The sequence below is a fragment of the Setaria italica genome, chromosome VI, assembly GCF_000263155.2.
Source record: "Setaria italica strain Yugu1 chromosome VI, Setaria_italica_v2.0, whole genome shotgun sequence".
NCBI classification, from domain to species: Eukaryota; Viridiplantae; Streptophyta; class Magnoliopsida; order Poales; family Poaceae; genus Setaria; species Setaria italica.
The window spans coordinates 25,613,385-25,633,675 of NC_028455.1; the positions used below are offsets into that span (position 1 = coordinate 25,613,385).

At 47.3% G+C, this 20,291-nt stretch overlaps 2 pseudogenes; one reads left to right on the top strand and one right to left on the bottom strand.

Annotated features, from left to right (window-relative positions):
- Window positions 1-275: 275 nt before the first annotated feature.
- On the top strand, window positions 276-1,876 carry LOC101763025 (annotated as a pseudogene).
- Window positions 1,877-4,119: 2,243 nt separating this feature from the next.
- On the bottom strand, window positions 4,120-6,528 carry LOC101783163 (annotated as a pseudogene).
- Between the last annotated feature and the right edge of the window lie 13,763 nt (window positions 6,529-20,291).

The window sequence follows — 20,291 nt, forward strand, 5'->3', positions numbered from 1 at the left end:
CATTAGCAGGCGCCGCAAAGGCCAGAAACAGGGGAGAGAAAGTCCAAGGGCTGGGTATTCCCGTATTTAGAGGTTCACAACCTCAAACTAGCCCACTAGGAATACCACTGAATACGGGAATACCACTAGGAATATTCCTGTTCAAATACGGGGCAGGAATATTGCTGTTCAAATACGGGAGCTCTGAATACGGTCAGCAAAATGCTTCAATTGATTACGCCCCCTATTTTCGTTAACGTGTAACGAACTAACTAATGATAGATAAGTCAGCCCAATTTTCCTTTCCTTTTGCACCCTTTGTAATTTTGAACCACTGTCTCTTGCAAGAAAGTTCTTCAGGCAGCTCAATGCTCTATCCAACCAAGAGCTGCCAAAGCTCTATCCAACCAAGGGCTGCCAAAGTTTCCTTCAAAGATAAGTCAGCTCAAAAGCAGGCGCATCGCCAATTTTGATTTGACGAGTGACGTTAAGTCAACTCAATTTCTAGTGACCAAATCAGCCAAGCAACTTCTCTCCTTAACTATATGCTCGATCGCATCCATCATCCCGACAAAATTAGCAAAACTTCAGCATGTACGCGACGAAGCCGCTCTCCCTCTTTAAGAGCCAACCGGAGGCGTCGTTGGAGCCACCGCCGGAGGGCCGGAACTCCGGCTACCTCGTCGTCAAGGGCGCCGTCGATGAGGAGACTCGCTTCTGGGGCCTGCTCCCTGACAGGCGCGTCCGTGAGCTCCCCTTCCCGCAGGACCGCGTGCTCAAGGTGAGGTACACGGTAGGAGCCGGCGAAAATAGGAGCACCCATGAAGAAGCCGTCGTGTTCGTCCCCGTCCCCGACCAGCCGCTTGCGTCCAACCGCTACTACGCCGTCATCGCCAAGGGCAAGCGCAAGGGCCTCGTCAGGGCGTGCTCCCGCGAGGAGGACATGGCGACGTGCTGCTTCTGCCGGTGCATCAGCGACGTGGCGCCGCGGCCGTTCGACCCGGCCGACGTCTACCAGCAGGTCGAGATCGTCCAGCGGCGGCGGGGCTGGTTCACGGCGAGGGCCGTCGCCGCCGACGCCTTCCCGTCCTCGACCCTCCGCCACAAGTACTGGGAGGTGTACGCGTCCAAGTCCAAGAAGTTCGACCTCGGCGAGGCGCTGGGCCTGGACGCCGCCGCGCTCCGGACGCGCCAGCTCGCCGTCGCTGACACCTTCCCGGTGGCAGCTACGGCGGCGGCCGTCGGGAAATGGTACGCCCCGTTCTACCTCGTCAAAGAAGCCGGCGTCACGCCGCGCGAGCAGATGGGGCGCAGCGCTTCTACGAGGTGACGCTGGAGCAGCGGTGGGAGCCGGTGCGCCCGGACGCCGGCGGCGGCGTCTCGAAGCTTGCCAGCAAGAAGGCGCTCGTCGGCGGGATCGTGGAAGCAGAGCAGGAGTCTCTGAACTCGCGCCACGGCGACGCCTACGTGTGGTTCAGGGCGGCGGCGACGGGGCAGATGGTCGGGGTTTGCACGAGCATGTGGGAGAGGATGCGGTGGGAACAGTGCAGGGGCGGCTGGGTCGACGAGGAGGAGGACGCCGGGAAGGTTGCCGGCGGATCGGTGCTGGCGGAGAGGTTCGTCATGAAGAGGCTGGATGGGAGCGTTGTTGTGGCCTTTGACTTTGTCCATTTCAACAAAGTCAGAGCGAAGCAGATATGAACTGTGGTGGTACTATGCTAAATTACGAGTTTGCATATATTCAGGGTGAAGAAACTTGTAGAATATTCTATATATTGATAAATTACAGATTCTCTGAATGGGATAAATTGCAGATTTGCTATATAATAGTTGTTCAAAACTATTGTAAAGAAATAGCATTTTCTTATGATATAACCATCGTCAAGATTCATGCTCAGGCAAATTTGGCAATCCAAGTGTACACCAAGATTGAAGTTCTTTGCTTGGCTACTACTTGTGGATCAGCTCAGTACCAGGAATATCCTTAGGAGGAGGAATTTCAATGTTCAACCGAATCACAATTGTGTCCTATGCCCAAATGCATGTGAAGAAGACATCGGCCGCTTATTTTTCTCTTGCCAATTTGCAACTAGATGTTGGCAGAAACTCGGAATCCACTGGACACAGGCACCGGACCTGCACGAAGCCATGAACGCATCTCTCAAACACGGCAAACGACACAAATACCTTTCTTCATGGAAATATTTATCATAGCTGCTTGGGAAATCTGGAACCTGAGAAACAATAAGATCTTCGAGAATATCAACCCCACCCATAGGCTTTGGATCGTGAGATTCAAGGAGCAGGTTACTCTCCAGCTGCATAGAGTTAGAGAGGATCATAGACCAGTAATCGTACAATGGCTAGAGACATTAGCTTAATTTAAACCTCCCTTCCCTCCTTTGTAAGTATTCCTCTTTGTACAGTTGCCTTTTTTTTTTATAACACGAAGCATTGTGGGGAAACCCCCACAGTTTTACTTCTAAAAAAGATTCATGCTCTGGCGTGGAAAGGTTGTTTTCTCAGAATTCAGTAACGAGGCAGCTTCAATCCATTGCAAATAAAACTGCAATTTATGAGCACAAAGTATTTTGCAGCTCGGTGTCAAAAAGTTCAAATTCAAAAGAGTCGAAGAAGATGCCCAAAGTGAAGGCTTCAAAGAAGGCTGGGTCAAGGGATATTAGTAAAAAACAAAAAGATTGCACTATCCATCAAGCAGACGTGAAATTCTGCACGATCCATCAGGCTGATGTGGCTTTTGACTTCGTACATCTCAACAAAGTCAGAGCAAATCAGTTGTGAATTGTATGTGGAGACTGGAGAGATGGTAGAGTATGTTAACTTGCCACAAAATTATGCCCAAGTACTTGCATCAGGAAGCCTCTTGATATTTATCACGAAGTCACCTAGAACCAGACCATCATTTGGAAGGATTTGACCCTGTTACTGTCAAGAGAACTACCTCACCCTTCCATGGACACAGACGCCCCTTTGACCCTTCTCGTTCGCAAAAATTTGTTGGTAGAGCACTTGGTTGTGGAAGTCGAGGTCTTGAATCGAATTCAAAGTTTGCGATGGTGAGCTGCACCAAGGAAAGGGGGGAAGAAAGGAAGCTGGAGAAGAAGGTGACGGGTGGGAACATTGACTGATAGAGAAGAGAAAGTATCATGTGTGAATTCAAAGTTTGCGGTGGTGAGCTGCACCAAGGAAAGTGGGGAAGAAAGGAAGCTGGAGAAGAAGGTGACGGGTGGGACCATTGAGTGAGAGAGAAGAGAAAGTATCTTGTGTGAACCAAAAATATCATTGCAACATCTGATTTACGTGGACGAACGGATGCGTGGAGCACAAGAACTTAGAAACTTAAATTATTCGCAAATACCATTATATACTTAGAAAAGTGCAAATCATGATTATTAAGGTCGCTCGACTCTATCAATCCATTATTTTCATCCAAATACGTATAATTAATGAGCTGTATCATAGATTCGAGCGATTTTAATAGTCATGATTTACACTTTTCTAAATATAATGGTCAAATTGAAACCAGCCAACAAATATAATAACCATTCATGTATATTTACTCAGCATGGAATTCACAGCAACATATACGCACTCAAATCAGCGTTGGCTGTGGTGCTAACCTGGGCTCTGGATGATACGGCTGGGCCGACCACGGGCTCATAAATAATTGGTCGGGTCAATGGTGGGCCGTTTACATCCTTTGTTCCTTCTTTGGCCCAAAATCGGGCGTAATGGAAGCTTTTTTTAATTGTTCCTTTTTGGATTGCTGATGTACTCGGTATTGCAAATTTGCAATGCCGGTAAAATTAATATGATAATGTTTACGATTGACCTTTTAACTATTCCATCTACACGACTTCTTACACGACTTCTTATCCATTGATGGTCAAAACTATAAAACTTTAACCAATATTTCTAATCCAAAAGATTAGGGAAAAAACTAAGGTGAGAAGACAGCATGGTGCTTTAAGATCCCTCGTAAATTTAGCTCGGGGACGACAAAAATACTCAAAACAGGTCAAGAAGATGAAATGAAACACATAATATTTCGTCAAAATTTTCTAGTGAACATCGTACTCTCCAAAATTTCTAGTATACTATACAATCGTACTGGCACGTCTAGTACAGCGAGTCGTCGTTCATGGCGGTGTCGTCGTCCTCAACCTCCGTGATGGTCAGCGGCTCCTTCCCCATGGGGGCCGCGATGATGGGCTCCTCCTCGAAGCCCCCGCCCTTGAGACGCTGCGCGAAGAACTCGTACTTGAGAACGTCAATGTCGCTCACGCTCCGCCGCGCGTGCTTCAGGGAGCCCAGGAAGTGGCCCAGCCCGATCTCCGCGCCGCGCATGGCCACCGCCTTGCCCACCTCCAGGCTCCGCTGGACCAGGTCGCGCACCGCCAGCTTGCATGCGCGCTGGCAGATCTCGGTGATGTCGGCGCCGCTGAACCCGGCCGTGATCCGCGCCAGCGCCGGCAGGTGGACGCGCCGCGACACGGGGGACCGGCGCAGGCACGACCTGAAGATCTGCAGCCGCGACGGCTCGTCGGGGAGCGGGATGTAGATGAGCTGGTCCAGCCGGCCCGGCCGGAGCATCGCCGGGTCGATGATGTCGGGCCTGTTGGTGGCGCCGATGACGAACACCGTCTTCTTGGCGTTGATGCCGTCCATCTCCGTCAGCAGCTGGTTCAGCACACGGTCCGACGCGCCGCCGGCGTCGCCCACGCTGGCGCCGCGCTTCACGGCGATGGAGTCCAGCTCGTCGAAGAAGAGGATGCAGGGCGCCGCGGCGCGCGCCTTGTCAAAGAGGTCCCGGACGTTGGCCTCGCTCTCGCCGTACCACATGGTGAGCAGCTCGGGGCCCTTGACGCTAATGAAGTTGGCCTTGCACTCCTTGGCGATGGCCTTGGCCAGCATCGTCTTCCCACACCCCGGCGGCCCGTAGAAGAGGACGCCGCGCGACGGCGACATGCCAAACATCTCGAACATCTCGGGGTGCTCCACCGGGTATTGAACCGTCTCCTGGAGCTCCAGCTTGACGTCCTCCAGGCCGCCGATGTCCTCCCACGACACCTTGGGCACCTCCACGAGCCCCGTCTCGCGCAGCGCGGACGGCTTGGTCACCTCCATGGCGTGCTTGAGGTGGTCGTTGCAGACGCGCAGAGAGTTGAGCACGTCCACGTCGATGGTCTCCTCCTCCACGTCGATCACGTCCATCTTCTCGCGGATCAGCTGGAAGGCTGCCTCGGAGCAGAGCGCGGCGAGGTCGGCGCCGACGAAGCCGTGGGTGTCCTTGCAGATGCGCTCGAGGTCGGCGTCGTCGGCGAGGGGCATGTCCTTGCTGTGGATACGGAGGATCTCGAGGCGGCCGACCTCGTCGGGCACGCCGATGTCGAGCTCCCTGTCGAAGCGGCCAAAGCGGCGGAGCGCCGGGTCCAGGCTGTTGGGGCGGTTGGTTGCGCCGATGACCACAACCTGCGCGCGCGGCCGGAGCCCGTCCATGAGCGTGAGGAGCTGCGACACCACGCGCCGCTCCACCTCGCCGTGGGTCTTGTCGCGGTTGGGGGCGATGGCGTCGATCTCGTCCATGAAGATGATGGACGGCGCCAGCTTCTCCGCGTCCTCGAACACCTTGCGCAGGTTCTCCTCGCTCTCGCCGGCCATCTTCGACATGATCTCCGGGCCGTTGACGACGACGAAGTGGGCGCCGGACTCGGAGGCGATGGCGCGCGCCAGCAGCGTCTTCCCGGTGCCCGGCGGGCCGTAGAGCAGGATGCCCTTGGGCGGCTTGACGCCGAGCGTCTGGAACAGCTTGGGGTGGCGCAGCGGCAGCTCGACGAGCTCACGGATCTGGGCCAGCTGCTTGCGGACGCCGCCGACGTCGTCGTAGCCGGGCCCGTCGAGCCGCTCCTCGTCCTCCCGCTTCACCGGCTTGCCGCTGTCGCAGAATATAGTCGTGTCCTGCGCGACGAGGACGCAGTCGGCGGGCTCCGTGGCCACGACCTTGAACTCGACGGCGCGCATGTTGCCGCGCACCATGAAGGTGTCGCCCTTGCAGAGCGGCCGCAGGTACTCGCGGAAGTAGGGCTTGAGGTACGCCTCGAAGAGGTCGCCGGAAATGCCGTCCATGGAATCCTCGAACGGCGTGACCTGGACGCGCGTGCCGTTGGGGACGTCGAGGCGCCGGTTCACGGTGACGACGTCGCCGAGCTTGACGCGGAGGTTGGCTCGCACGCCGCGGCTGACGCGGACCCGGCCCTCGGGGCACGAGTCGTCGGGCAGCACGTAGCAGACGGTCTCGCGGCGGCGCTTGCCGCGGAGCAGCACGAGGTCGCCCACGTAGATCCCGAGCTGCTCCATGGCGGCGGTGGTGATCGCCACTGTGGAGTTGTCAGGGACCACGCTGCCCTCACCGTCGTCCGCCAGGAGGCGGTTCGGCGCCTTCTTCCGCTCCAGGATCGCCGTGCTGAAGTCCTTCTTGCTGCCGCCGTTGGCGTCCATGCTGCTGCTGCTGCTGCCGCCGCCGGACATGGTAGATCGAGATCGGTTTCGACGACGCCGAGTCGCCGAAGCTGATCGATCGATCGAGGGGTTTCGATCGAAGGCCTCGGAGGGTTTTGGTGAAGGCTGCGGCGTCTGATATATTGGGCGCGACGTGGCTTGATCCAATTCGGAACGGACTCTGCTGTCTTCCGAGGTCGGTAGCATACGGTGGCAGTTATACAATCCTAAGTCGGTTAGGGGCTCAGGACTTGTGTGCGGCAGAGTTTTAACAGACCTTATACCTAAATCAAAGTCAGTTTCGGGGTCGTGTACGGCAGAATTTTGACGCCACTTAAGAACTAAAGTTCTTCATGCCTTGTTTGGTGCTACCTTGTCGTACTAGCTTAAATCAAGATCAGCATGCTACTATACTAGTAAAGTGTTTGAGCAACGCGTACGTCTTTTGAAAAAAAAAATCTTAGAGGCTTATGATGAAATAATTTAATTATAGATCATTTTGGTTTTTCTAGATATATAGTTTTTTTATGCATCTAGATATAACGTATACCTTGATGCATAGAAAAATTATGAATGTAGAAAAAACTATGAATATAGAAAAAATCAAAATGACCTGCAATTTGAAATGGAGGGAGCGGTGTACAATAGTATTCACATGCTTATGTGAAGGCCAACCTTCACAGGAAAAAATACTCTAGGTCAGAAATTGCATCTAGAGTGCTATAACAATCAATTCTTTGTCCAATGAATTAGCAATCTATATACTTACTAAAAAATATCTTTTAGAGGCGCACTAGACATAATCATAATAGCAAGCAACAATTGAAGAAAAGAGCTCCAGTCGTAGAAGATACGGTCGACAACCGAGCACATAGTGCAAATAATGCATTCCCTGCAAACGAAAGGGGACATGATTGGCGAAGTAAATATGTTGACGACTAAAATTGGCATTCATAGGAGTTTGCTGTCTGAATCTAATATTTTTAAATATTTTATTTGACTTCACCATTGCATAGATCTCGTCGAGGCGATCGAAATGCATATGTAGAACATCCAATTTGGAATCCGGATGAGAGAGTTATGGCTCTGGTAAGATTCAGCCCTATGCAGACCAGTCAGACTGGTTTGGATGGGCTGGTCTAACCAGTTTGACCAGCCTAATCCGAGTAAGGAGTTGTCTTTTAATATGGGATTTGTATAACCTTCGACTCCTACTGAGGCAAGACCTCCCCATCCTATAAATATAAAGGGCCACAGGCGATTGAGGACAACCCAATCGAATCAAACAATTATGCATTTACTTTATATCTCCTAAACCCTAAATCTCTCTTCCAACCTCCATGTTGTTCGTCTACTGATCTCCACGACCATAGATGGCGTCCTAGGATTGCTGGAAAACCCTAGGGCACGCCGGTGATGTCCACGCCCTGACGGGGCCCTCCCAGGCGAGAGTTTCGATAGCCTTTGCTAGTTTGCTCGTAAACTAGTCATTCTTCTCCATGTAAGTGCACTGATTATCCCTTTACTGGTTTGCTTGTAAGCCAAGCCGTCCTCCATCACGTAAGCATGGTAGTTATCCCCTCGAATGATCGATTTGGGCTAAACCCTAGGAAACTGGTCTGACCGGGTTGCTAGACCGGTTTGACTGGTCCGACCGATCTGTGCATCATCTTTGCTATTCGGTTTGTTCACGACCCGCACGCGCTTGTGCTCTCCTGTGTTGGCTCGAATTTGCACCAACACATTTTGGCAACTCTGCTAGGGAAGAAAGATCCAGTTGCTCAAACTGTTCTATCAAACCCTAGCTATTTACTTAATTGACCTACTATTTTGATCTGCCACTATTGTTGCATCTGATCTTTTTGGATTCATTGCATCTATACTTGGACATTGCATCAGGCCGCTCAAGCCGTTTGCAAAGCCGTTTGCAAAGCCGTTTGCATTGTGTTTTGCTTGCTACTACTATTCAAGATTGAAAGCAAACTGTTGGTCATTGATTGCTTAGAGTATCAATAATATATGGATTTATTTATCACAAGACCAGAAGCGTCAAGACCTGTTATGGCAGGATATCTATATAGTTTGCATCAGTTCAACTACAACGAGCGCAAGGTACAATGTGCAAATACATTACCTATGTCTAATAATTATTTTGCAAGTACCACAAATTCTCATGTTGATGTTGCTAGACATGATATTAGTAGGCATATTGCATCGGCCAGTAATTATTCAGATGGTTTTACTTATGCAAATTATAATTCTGAATGTTACATGCAAAAGCCAGTGTCAAATGATATGCATGCTCTGAATTTTAATACCACTAGCAACATATAACATGCACCTATTTACTCTTACACATCGACTGTACAAGTTCATAAGCCAATGAACGGTTATCAAGGCCAAACTAACATGGTGAGTTCGGCCAATTATTTTGAGCCTAGTATGAAGCCTCAAACATACGATCAAATGGCTAGCATATTAAGGGACTAGTTTGAAATAGAGCTAAGGGGCAAAATGGGTCCATATCAAAATCTATACCTTGAGCATTATAATTCAGTTTTGTGCCCCCAAATGGTTTTAGAATACCTAATTTTGTTAAATTCTCTGGAAAAGATGGAAAAGCTGTACAACATATAAAAAAATTCTCATACAATGTGGAGAAGCTAGCTCCAATGAGATCTTGAGATTAAAATTATTTCCTTTATCATTGTTTGGTGGTGCTTATGTTTGGTTTACTACTATGTCACTAAATTTTATTCGCACATGGTCTCAATTAGAGCAGTTTTTCTACCGCTGGTTTAGAAAGGCTAATGAGGAAGATTGTGACACCAATGTTGTATACAAAACCATGGATTATAATGTCAATGCTCGCAATTTGGTTCCTTGTTCTAGCAATGGTTATAGCCAAATTAGTGAGAATTCAGCAAACATGCCGGTGAATGAGAAAATTGGCCATGCTAATTCTAGCTATCCGGCTAGTTATTCTCAACCATCATATGTTGCACAACAGGCTACTAGAATGGAGGTTGCACCTGCTTTTTTAGCACCATATACAAATGCTATTAATCATAATTTGGCTCCAAATATTTCTAATAACTATAGCCAAATTAATGAAAATTTAGCAAGAATATATACACCTCCACAAGTTAATTCACAAGTTAATTCAGCATATGTTTTGTCGCATATATCATCACAAAAATTTGATATTGCTCATGCTTCGTTACTAAAAGCTCATGTTAGTGATGTTCCACATAAAAATATACCACATGAAATTTCTACATCACAATAGCAGAACTTGCTAGCCTTAAGGCAGATTTCCCTAAACTAATGAGAATTATAAGAGAGATGAAATCTAAAGCTGAAAAGCTTATTGTCTTATCACCTGATAATGAGAAGGCCCGCAATGATGCAACTCCAATCTACAAGCCGACCCGCGCTGCAATGGATAGGTCGAACGCGCGAATGGGATGGTCCTCCAGTCCCTCAAGTCTCACATCTTCAATGACGCATCCAAGTACGCTACCAAGTGGCTACGCGAGCTACCCAATGTCATCTGGGGTCTTCGGACCCAAAAAAGTCGGGCTACAGGCTACACTCCTTTCTTCATGCTGTACGGCTTAGAAGCAATCTTGCCCTCCGACATAGCTTTTAGCGCCCCACGCATCCAATACTATGAGGAAGGCGAAGAGGAAAAAAGCCAGTGGATTGACATCGACAACCTCGAGGAGCATTGAGTGGCGGCTCTCATTCAGCATGCACGCCACGAGCAGCAGATACGGCACTACCACGATCAGAATATTAAAGAACGATCCTTCAACGTCGGCGATTTGGTGCTTCGCCGGATCCAGTCCACCAAAGACATGTACAAGCTGGCAGCCCCTTGGGAGGGCCCCTTCATTGTTAAAGAAGTCATCCAGCTAGACACCTATCGACTCCAATGGGTGGACGACTCAGGTGTCCCCAATCCATGGAACATCGAGCACCTGCGGCGCTTCTACCCTTAGGACTTAAAAGCTATGTATTCTTTTTTCCCTTTCTATTGAATGAATAAAACCTCTGAGGTTCTTTGCGTACCTACTTCCTTGTTCTCTTGCCTGAGCTGTTCCTAACGCTCGGGGGCTGTCCGACCTATTTGACAGACCACTCGCTTTCATGCTCGGGGGCTTCTCCTAGGCGCCGACCTCTAGGTCTCCCATCCTCCTCCTCCCCCTCTCAAGGCAATACGACTAACTCGTGTGGTCGGTGACCTAGCTCGCAAAACCAAGACAACCTTGCGTTCAACCCTTCTACAAGCTCGAGATCCGTTCTCAGCAAAATGCTGGTCAGGCAAGGCTGAACGCTTAGCGGCTACAAGCCTCATCTACACGTTGTCCCATCGTATACACCAAGGGAGGGATGGATCCCTTTCTTTCCAAGTACATTAAATCAATTAGATCACTTGTCTTATCACACAGTTTGATACACTGCAAGTTTTTTTTTACAGGTCCAGCTGCTTAACGACGTTTTCGCTACACCATTAAATTCTTCAGCCAGTTCCGGAAGCTTCTCTACATCGAGTCCGAAGCGACCCCTGCACTAGCACGCTCCAAAGGAATCCATGAGAAGTGCGTCTTTAACACTGCCAAGACATTCTTGATGCACTCCACCACAGTATCCTTCAGCAGCTCTTTTAGCCAACCAGGCACACTCTTAAGGCAATCGAGAAGTGGCGTCGGCGCAGTCGGGTTGGTTTCCGGTTGGACCATGTCCATCACATAGCTGGCTGCCTTGCGCAGATCTTCCAACTCCACCTCCAGCCCTGCAATCACCACTTGGTCACGCTGGAGACTTTGCATTACAACTACTAAGTAGTGGTTAGTATCCTTGCGCAAGCTGGTCTCGTAAGCCAGCTTCTGCGACACAGCGTACTCACGGTGAACCACCATGTTGTGATCTTCCTGGAGATGAGCATTTGCAGCCTTGCATTCTTTGAGGCCTCACTTTAGCCTCTGCTCCCTCGCTTCGGCATTTGCTCATTCGAACCAGCACACATCAGCACCAAGACTTCAAGGACAGAACTGAGTCGACAGGTCGGCACAATGCATCTTTCAACTGTGCGGCAAGGATCTGTTTGTGCTCGGCATGCTCTAGGTCTTTTTGCTTAAGTTGCTCCATGGCATCCTCTTTGGCCTTCTTGAGGTCAGCCTTAAGTCGTTGTGCCTTAAGGCGATATTCCTCGGCTTCCTGAATCACGTTTGCCCTCTTATGAGCACGTGCGGCTAGATTCTGTTTACACTCTAAAAATCAGAGCACTGCAAAGAAACAGGATTTAAGATGTAGGTTCTCTGGGTTGGTCGGCATACTTACAAATACCATGTGGAAATCTTGGAGGATGACTGCTGCAGCTCGGCAAGATCTTTCTTGTCCTCCGCCATGTCCCCAGCAAGGTTAGTCCTAGAAAAGTCCAGGGTATTAGGATCATCTCCTCCTCGCATGTCCACGCTAGCATCCCCGGTGGACTTCTCCAGCAGCAGATCATCCATGGGCAACTCTTCCAGGTGAGGCTCGGCTCCGGCTCTCTCATAGACACCTGCTCAGCCCTGGAGCTAACTACAGCAGCGTCCGTAGCAACTGCACTTGAAGCCGTAATATCCCCGACTACGCCTTGCTGCGGCACCGAGATTGGTACAGCTTCTCATCCGGTGTGCCTCTCTTGATCCCCCCCAGCCTCCAGAGGCGAGGACTGTTTAAGGACGCGGCCGCTCGCCCCTTCGGCATTGGACGAGCCAACAGTCAGTTATGTACCAAATTCATCATCTAGCATGGCTTTCCTGTATTGTCAGTGTGAGAGGCAACTTAAGCAAGATAGGTAGCAAAAGAACCACAAGACAGATAATATAACCAGGTTGCACTTACATGGTGCTCTGCTTCACCTGAAACTTGGGACGAAAGGGCGGTGGTGGCGACAACACATCTTCGCTCGGCCCCCACGGATTTTTGCCTTTAGCGTCTCCTTGATCTGCTCCGCGCCAGCTGCGGTCGTGTCAAGGAGCTCGGCCTTCTTCTTCTTGGCGGCCGGGCTCGGCACGTCCGACTCCTTGTTCGCTTCGCTGGCAAATCTGCCCACGGAGGCTGTGCTCGGGTAGCCTTCTCTTTCTTACCAGCCACCTTCTTCCTCTTACCGCTCAACTTTTGAGATTTGGTGGGAAGCTTCTTCACGGCCTGCTGTGTTTGACGTCCAACTGGTGCGGAGTCCTCGGCCTGGCCGACCTCATCTGACACATCCTCATCCGACCCAATGGAGGAGATCGACTCCAAAAAAAGGGTAGCAGGTGGCTAGTCGGACTCGGTGGTTGGGTGGACCTTGGGTCATTTTTGCTCGGCCCCTTCAAGAAGTGGCGCCAGGCAAAAGAACTCAAACTCGTGGCTCTGGTAAATCAACAAGATTAGTCAGAGACAACACAAAAGCAAAGCGTGAATGCCAAATCCATGTAGTTAAGATCATATCGGGTTGGCCGACCTCGTGAGGGAATATGCCTCGGGGTAGCACTTGTTCTTGATGACACCACCAAAGAACTCGCATACCCGGTTCGTGACATCTTCTTTGGTCACCTTTCGCTGTGCCTCTTGGGTTGGATCTAGTTGTCTTGTGTATTCATATGCCGGATGGACCCCGTCCTTGATCGGCTGCGTTAACCTCCGACAGAAGTTGATGCTCACAGCCCCGGCTGTGAGCCCATGCCTTTTCAGGTTGGCGATTTCAATTGATATAGATACTTCCACAGATTGAAATGGGGTGGAATGGCGAGGAACGCTTCACAAAGATGGATGAAAACTATGATGTCCAGAATGGAGTTGGGGTTGAGATGTACTAACTTGATTTTGTAGTACTCCAGTAATCCACGAAAGAAATCCCCCGTTGGGATCCCAAATCCACGCTCGAAGAACACTACAAAGACAACAGTCTCCATCTTGTCCTCGGAGGGGAAATCTTGGCCAGCGGTCGCCTTCCACTCCAGTAGCGCCTTGGGTCCCAGGAGATTCCGGTCATCAAGGGCCTGGATTCGCTCTTTGGTCATCACGGATTTCATCCAGTAGGTGGATGGATCCGGTGCTTGCTCCACCATCTCCTCGATTTCTAACCCTTGCTGCGCAGATCGAATATAGGCGGGCTTCTTGGTTCGCATATGGTAGGGAACCGTGCTGAGGCGGTAGTGGCTACACCCTGTGGGTGGAGGAGCGCTGGATGTGCTCTATGGATATGGCGGCAAGACCTCAGGCTCTCAGGAGTGATGACTATGGCACTGCTGGTGGTGTTCGAGTGTGGGTGGACCGGACATGAAAATGAATCCGCGCCCCTTCAGCTTTTGAAGACACTGATGGCGTAACCCTAGTGACGGAATTTGCGGACCATCCGTTACACGGCAAGTGTTAGACGTAATTTGCGGGTTTCCCGTTAAGTTGCATGGCGTGCCTTCGTGGCCCAGCCAGTCCTCATACTTAGGGGCATGGCGCCTATCTCTGATCGGCGTGCCTCTGCATCCCCACCAGTCCTCGTACTCGGGGGCTAGGCGCCTATTTCTGGTCGGCACGACTCTGCGGCTTTGCTAGTCCTCATGCTCGGGGGCTTAGCGCCTATTTCTTGTTGCGATGCTTTTGCAGCTTTGCCAGTCCTTGTACATATGGATTTGTTCATGTTACATTATGTTTTTGACCATTGGACTGATTATTTTAATTGCTTCAATGCTCGGGGGCTACTCCATATGGAGTGCGTCTTGCGACATCCTCCATGTCTTTCGCTTCAACCTACCAGATGCCCGACATCCATCAGTTCGGCGCTCGACTTCGCGCTGCGCGTATGGCTCTGCATTCGCTCGAATTTTCTTCTTTTTTGAGCACTGCGTAGCCTTTCCGTCACTATGACGCCATCGCAGCTTCAGCCAATCACATTCCAAGCTTCGCTGCGATGTCCTCAGGTTCTTGTTTGCCTACACACCGCTCAGGGGCTTGAGGGATATGGTACCCCATGGGTCCCCACCGACCAGGATACTGGCTAGCCCTAGCAAGTGGGCCCGCCTGACCAGAACATGCGGGCCAAGGACTTAAAGATACTTGGAGCGCAAGTCAAGGAGGCTGGGCGATTCAAATCAGCCCGGATATTACAGGGTACTTATTATAATCCAACTCGAGTTGCTTTCCATGTAACAACCGATTAGATTAGATTCAAACCAACTTGTAACCTTAGGTCATTAGCCTATATAAAGCGGCCAAGGGTGCCTCCCGAGAGCATCCGATCTATTCTTCGCACCCACACAAAGCAATACAAACCGGCAAAACATAGGACGTAGGGTATTACTTTCCGGAGGCTTGAACCTGTCTAAACCTTTGTGTTCTCATGATTACCTTCGAGTTCTTGATCTCGCAATCCTCCCTGCCTACAGATTTACCACTTGGGAAATCCCCTGGTGGACTACCGGGCTACTAAATCCGACAAGAATGATTCAGATTTGAGCAATAGTTCGGTTATTACTATGGCTAAACTAAATAATAGATATTCTGGATCTGTTTTTATCAAAAGAACCAAGTTTAGTTGTACAAAGCCATGTCAAACATAAGAAAATATCTATACTTGATTTTTCTGAAGCTGAAGGTGTCGTGCATTTTTCTAGAGATTATCGCTTTATTAAACGACAAGATTTGGTTGAGAAAAGTTTGAGTAGTGAGAAACATCAAACTATCAAAGACTATGACAATAGAGGCAAGAAGGAAACATTAGCATGTCAACACAAGGTGATTTCCAACAATCCTGGAAGCACCAGTCGAATCGGTTCCATAATCCGGTCTGACCGGTCCATGCAGAACGTGGCTGTGGGCTGCCATCAAGATGAGAAGCACGATATCATCCACATCAAGGTTCCTCGCCTCTCCAACATATTTGACAAGGTATGCTTTGCAAGTAATTCCCAACTAGATCATATATTAGTTAATTCATCTATTAGTGATTCTATCATAAATAATTCCAAGAGATCGATTGAGAATGGTAATTTACTTGCTAGTAATAGTATGCCTTCAGATTGTCTTAGCCAATGGATTGTGAAAATTAGGAAGGCTGATAATAGTAACACTTTGGCATTTAAATTTTCTCCATCATCATTGCCAAAGTTTTTCTCTACATGGTTTGCTTATGGTCATTCTGGATTTAAAAGCAAAATCATTGTGAAATCTAATGCTAATATAGTGATAAAATCTAAAGCATCAGATATGAAAAGCACAAGGAAAGCTATAGCTGAATGGATCGGTGAGAAATCTGAACCATTTGCTTGCTTGGCCTTAAAGCCTTGTCCACAATAGTATCGGTTAGAGAAAATAAAATATACTTTTGATTTGACTTTGTGTGATGATCTATTTGATATCTTGCTAGAGAATAAATTTATTAAGCTATTTGATCACAAAGTTATTCCATCACCTCTTGAATTAGAAGATCGAAAGTATTGTAAGAGGCATAATTCATTTGATCATTATACTAGCAATTGCAATATGTTTCGCCAATTTATACAATCGGCCATTAATACTCGACGATTGAGATTTTCTCAAACACAAGAGGATGACCAATTGGCAACAATTGGTCTTGATGGCAAAGGATCATTAAATTAGTTAGCATCAGCCGGTTCATGTAGAGATCCAAATTTAATTACCAAAGAGAAAGATTCGAAGCTCCCAAGTAATGAGAAAGACAACATCCATGAATTGCAAGTTCAAGCAACTATTCAGGATGATGAGCCTATCAAAATCCTAGAAGTTACCTAGGGGCAAACGGATTTTTCTCCATCAGATTGAGAACCTGTTATTCTTCCTGTGCTGGGTGAACAGGTCAGACCAGTTTGGCAAACAGGTCTGACCGGTTTGGCAAAACAAGTCAGACCGGTCTCCCAAACCTGTCAGATTGGTTCAGGTCTGAAAAGTTCAAAAGTGTCGAGACCTAAGTGTCCTGTAGTGAATGGAGGTAAAGACTGTATTAAGCACAATGGTAAAAAGCTGAAGCTCACTTTTGATGAACTTCTGGCTAGATATCAAAAAGAGACTGAGGCCAAGCGTGCTAATCGGTCAAATGATGTTAAATCATCAAGATTGCCTCCTAAATATAATTCTGGGAATTGGAATTGGTAAGGGGAAAAATTTCATGCAGTAGCATCATATTCTCCTTTTGGGCCATCAATGCTAGTTTCATATGCTCCACATCCCACTAGTTTTCATCCTTACTCCTCATGGGGGTGGAATGATCCATGGGCACATACTCCTTCATATTTTAGACCATATAATGTAGAGTATGCAGCTCCAAGATAACCATCATGTGCAAGGATGCCATATGTTGAAAATGGCCATTTTGAGCAAAAGGATCGGTCTAGTATTCAAAAGAAGAAAAAGGTTGTCAAGCAAGTTTATTGAGTAAAAAGAGATGGTCACAAAGATAAGAGTTCAAATCTGAATTCAATTAGTGAAAAGCCAATTAATGTGTTAAGCACTTCGGCTACTAATGGCAAAGGAAAGGAAAAATCAGCCGTTAATCCTCCAAGTGCTAAATCTGAACAAAATAAGTTGAAAGCACCAAAAAACAAGAAAAGAGTGTCGCTATCCAAAACTGAAATACAGCCAAGCCATCCACTTGGTATATCAAATTGGCAGAAGAAGAAGCTTCAAAAGCTTAGTGCACAAGAGTTGAGAAAGAAAAACATGGCATTGGTTCCTAAAGGAAGCATTCACACTCAAACACAAGGATGATGTTCAAGCAAAGGGTGCAACACAGTTGAAGGAGAAGAAATGGTACGAAAGACGATCTCCAAATCTGAGTTTTGTAGCAAATCATCAAAATTATTGGTCATTACGTCATCCATTTGCTTTAAAAAATGCCATGCATATCTGTCTTGAAATTCATCCTTATATATGTTTGGTTATCCCTCACACTTTTATTTTGATCCTTGGTCATATGGGTCTTTATATCATAGAGGGTTATTACCAAATTGCTATGCATATTGATTAATTGCAATAGGTGTTGCCATTAATTTTCAAAAGCCGAAATATTTACTTCCTAGAGATGGTTTTAATTCCTAAATTTATACATCTCTCTACACTTGTATTTCAGTTCTGCATACTCTTATGGATGGATTCATTATGGGTGATATTTTATTATCGTCCTTGGCAACATATACGGCTGATGAATATATTTGGTTATCGTCCTAAGTAATAGCTTCCCGATTAGAGATTACTTATGACCTTATTGATGCCTCAAGGGCTCGAGGGGCACATCTCGAACAAACCGGTCTGACTGCCATTGAGACTGGTCTCATCAGTATGGCTACTACTTTGGCTGTTGAAGTTTCAGGCCTTAGTAAGGCTGAGGTTAGTAGTTGGAGAAAACTTGTTGGATATTTGCATAATCCAAGATGCATTGAAACACAATGCAAAAACAAACAAGAGGGGTTCAAGAGTAATATAGCCATCATCAATTCTAAGGTAATTGTGTCATATTCATCTTTTGGGCTGATTACTCACCTTACTGTATTAATTATCAAAATAACTTGTGGATGCGATATTGAATCATTTTATCTTTCTTCATTCTCAATTTGAGAGGTATTGCAAAGATCAATTGACATTATAGAAATTTGGTCGCTTTATGCATCGACAATAGCTTGCAAGTGTGAGAATGACTTTGAATAGTATTTCAAGAATCCACAGCCGAGGTAGTGTGTGCTCAGGTTTATTTCACTCACACAAGATATATAAACAGAAGCAACAAGTTGAAATCTTCATATTGGGCAGAATCAAATGATACGGCCGATAGATACTATCATCCTTAAAGATGAGACATGATCGATGCAGCTGTGTTATTCATCGTTCCTGTACAATTTTGGTTCTGGTAAATGTTTCTTGGCATGCAAGCTTTACCAAGAAATAGGGGGGATATAAAGGGCCATGGCCGATTGAGGATAACCCAATCGAATTGAACAACTATGCATTTACTTTTTATCTCCTAAACCCTAAATCTCTCTTCCAACCTCCATGTTGTTTGTCTACTGATCTCCATGACCATAGATGGCGTCCTAGGCTTGCTGGCCAACCCTAGGGCACGCCGGCGACGTCCACACCGTGACGGGATCCCTCCCGAGCAAGAGCTTCGACGCCCTTTGCTAGTTTGCTCGTAAACTAGTCATTCTTCGCCATGTAAGTGCGCTAGTTATCCTTTTGCTAGTTTGCTCGTAAACCTAGCCGTCCTCCATCACGTAAGCGTGGTAGTTATCCCCTCGAACAATCGATTTGGGTTAAACCCTAGGAAACCGATATGACAGGGTTGCTGGACCAGTCTGATTGGTCTGTGCATCATCTTTGCTATTCGGTCTGTTCGTGACCTGCACGCCCTAGTGCTCTCGTGTGTTGGCCCCGAATTTGCGCCAACATATTTTAGTGACTCCGCTGGGGAAGAAAGATCCGGTTGCTCAAACCGTTCTATCAAATTCTAGCTATTTACTTAATTGATCTACTATTTTAATTCACCACTATTATTGCATCATATCTTTTTGACCGATTGCATCAACGCGTGACCCTAATCCAATGGTCACTACGGGAAAGACTAAATTCGCCGAGTGTAATTTTTTCGTGGAGTGCAATAATGCGGGCACTCGGCGAAGGCCCCATTTGCCGAGTGTATTGCTCATAACACTCAGCAAACACAATGCACTCGGCGACAAAGCGATTTGCCGAGTGCCAAATAAGAAAACACTCGGCAAAACCCTGTCGACACTCGGCAAACCTAATACACTCGATGAACTATTGAGCACATGACCTACACGTGCGCCGTCCGGTCGAAACCGTGACGGACGTTAGTTGTTTGCTGAGTGTCGACGGTGGACACTTGGCAAAGCTACTAGTATGCCGAGTGCTAAGGGGGACACTCGGCAAACCTACTAGTTTGCCGAGTGTTGTGATGGGACACTCGGCAAAGCTGCGATTATGCCGAGTGCTATGGGGAACACTCGGCATACTTTAGGGTTTGCCGAGTGTTTTTTGACACACTCGGCAAAAGTAATTTTTTTCCCTCCTCCACCCTCCAAACTTTTTACACTCCACATGTATGGCATTTGGCACTACATGGTAGAAGGTGCACTATTTATTGACCTGTTTTCTATATTTAATCAATTAATTTCATTTAGAGTAATTTGTTGATTTAAGTTAAATTTGAACTGCAGGTGATTGGAATAATGGAATAATATGAGTGGAAAAATCATATTCATGTTAGTGAGTCCAAATTGAGGTCTGACCCAGAAAATGCAAAGAAATTTCGAACATTTTGTTAAGGAAACACGACTACGAACGTGTGGCCAAATGATTTTTTAATTCTCAAAAATACAAACGAAGTTTGAAAATCATGAGATTTTCCAAGATGCTATGATTTCATATGCAGAGGTTGTGGTAAAAAATTGAGAAGGTTTCGCACAAATTTTGACATATGATGCTTAGAATTCGAAGCATCTCCGGAGAGGATTCGTAGAAGTTGGAAGGATCCGGTAAGATTTTGAGTCGAATCGATACTTAAATTTGTGATTGAGTTCAAATTTATTTTTATAGACCATAGAGAACATAGATTGGTTCATGTCAAATTTTGGGAATTTTTCGGATCCGTTTGGTAATTTTTATTTATTAATTGCAAGTATATGAATTTAATAGATATAAATTTAATATGAGCTATAAATCCATGAAATAATGGAATAATATTACTTAAAAAATGAAATACCCAATGTTTAGTGAATTTGACTAGGTTT